This window comes from Psammomys obesus, unplaced genomic scaffold (genome assembly GCF_907164565.1).
Source record: "Psammomys obesus unplaced genomic scaffold, mPsaObe1.curated_primary_1811, whole genome shotgun sequence".
Classification (NCBI taxonomy): Eukaryota; Metazoa; Chordata; class Mammalia; order Rodentia; family Muridae; genus Psammomys; species Psammomys obesus.
Window position 1 is genome coordinate 2,212,103 of NW_026590061.1, and position 1,923 is coordinate 2,214,025.

General features: G+C 53.9%; 1 protein-coding gene across 2 annotated transcripts in view; it reads right to left on the reverse strand.

Annotated features, from left to right (window-relative positions):
- Positions 1-77, reverse strand: part of Stk38l (serine/threonine kinase 38 like) — a 58,924-nt gene extending 58,847 nt beyond the window's left edge. Inside the window, exon 1 of one of the 2 annotated variants that reach the window (XM_055605650.1) lies at positions 17-77. The gene's annotated coding sequence lies outside the window, so the exon portion shown is untranslated. The remainder of the gene's footprint in view (positions 1-16) is intronic. The other variant, XM_055605648.1, reaches the window with a different exon arrangement.
- Between the last annotated feature and the right edge of the window lie 1,846 nt (positions 78-1,923).

The following is a 1,923-nucleotide window of genomic DNA, read 5'->3' on the forward strand; positions in this document are numbered from 1 at the left end:
CCGCGCCCGCTCTCACCTGTCCGCGCCGCCCGCGGCCGCTCTGCCTCCTCCGCCACCGCAGCCCGCGGCGCGCGTCCGCCGCGCCAAGCCCCGCCCCGCCCCGCCCCGTGAGGCGGGGCCAAAGCGGCCGCGCCGGAATCTCGCGAGGCTTCACGCCCAGGTTTTGCAGGTGTCCTCCCTGACGTCATACGCACCGGGGCGGAAGTAGCCTTTTGGCGTCAGCGCCCGTCCCGTCCCTTATCTCCACCTTCACCGGCGGAAGTTCGGACGGTCTAGGAGCCTCACTTCAGTCCTGTCAGTGCTAGGTTCTCTGTCATCCTTACGTCATGACCCTGTCTAGTTAGAACTGGTTCTGCCTTCCCCTGAGAAGGGTCTGGGGTGCTGCTCACCCGCCCTCGGCACGCCGCAAGACAGTGCAAAGATGGCTCGGAGATCACCCCACGCTGCGGTTCTGGGACTCTCGAGAAAATCCTAGAACATCTGGCATACAACCTTAGGCTGGGGAATTGCCGTGGTTGCTTGCCTTCTCTTCCCTCAGAACCCAGGGAGTGCCTGAAAGTGAGGGTGGAGCCGGACACTACACCCTGTGTGTGTCCTGCACAAGCCTATAGTTAACTTACACATCTTGCGCAGCAGGAGAATAACGATAACCAAAGATTTCAGCAACCTCGACAGCATCCACTTAAAAAGCATACTTCAAAGCCCGGTACAGAGGCTCATCCATGCAATTTCACCACCCAGGAGGCTGAGGTGGGAGCTGCAGCAAGTGTGAGACCAGCCGGGGCTACTGAGGAAGACCCAGTCCTAGCAGGCTGCAGCTTGTCGTTGACATCGCCAGACTGCCAGCTACTCTTGCACTTTGGGGCTATGAGGAAATGACCTAAGGATTTCTAGAACGCAGCACCGTGCCCCACAGGGGCAGGAGCTTAGCAGACACCGCATTGACACTCCACAGGGACCACCAGCCTCCTGGGTTCCACACGGGGGGCTGGTGACAGACCTCACTGGCTACTCAGAATGACAATCAGCTTAAAACTTATGAATCATTTATTTCTGCAATTTTCCACGTCATAGTCTTAGGACATGGCTGACTGTGGGTAGCCGAAACTAGGGGAAGTGAATCTGTGGATAAAGGGAGAGGAGAGTTGTGTTTGGAAAATCACTTTCCCACGGGATGACAGGGGAGTATTTTGGGAAAGTGACACAGTTTTGCTTTTTAAGATAAAACTGGCCTTTGAGCCAGATGAATAGACTCATTCCCAGTTGCTGTTGACAAATTTGCCCTTTAAACAGTAGGTTTTATGAAATACCATTACCTTTTACACAAACAATACATGAAGCAGACAAATCTCATGCAAGGACTAGAGAGCTGGCTAGTGGTTAAGAAGTCTTTCTGCTCCTGCCGAGGACCAGAGTTGGGTTCCCAGCATCCATAGCAGATGGCTCCCACTGTAACTCCAGCTCAGGGGTTGTGATGCCCCCTTTCAGCCACTACCGGCACATGCGCACACACACACACACACACACACACACATAAACAAATAGAACTTTAAAAAATACAGCAATTGGGGACTGTGGAGATGTCTCAGTTGGTAAAGAGCTTGTCGCACAAGCATGAAAAGCTGAATTGGGATCCAAGCACCCACTAAAAAGCCATAGCTGAACCCCAGCCTTGGGTGTGCACCCCAGCCTTGGGGAGATAAGGGTGGGAATGGGCAGAATCCTGGAGCTTATTGCCAGCCAGCTCAGCCAGTCCAAGAGTTCAAGGTTCATTGAAAGATCCTGTCTCAAAACACAAGGTGAAACATCTGGGATACAGCTAAGGGGTAGAGCGTTGGTCTAGCCTGTGCAAGGCCCTGAGTTCAATCCCTGTGTCAGAAGCAAAACAGAGCCGACTTCCCTTTCAGCCTGGAGATGTGGCTC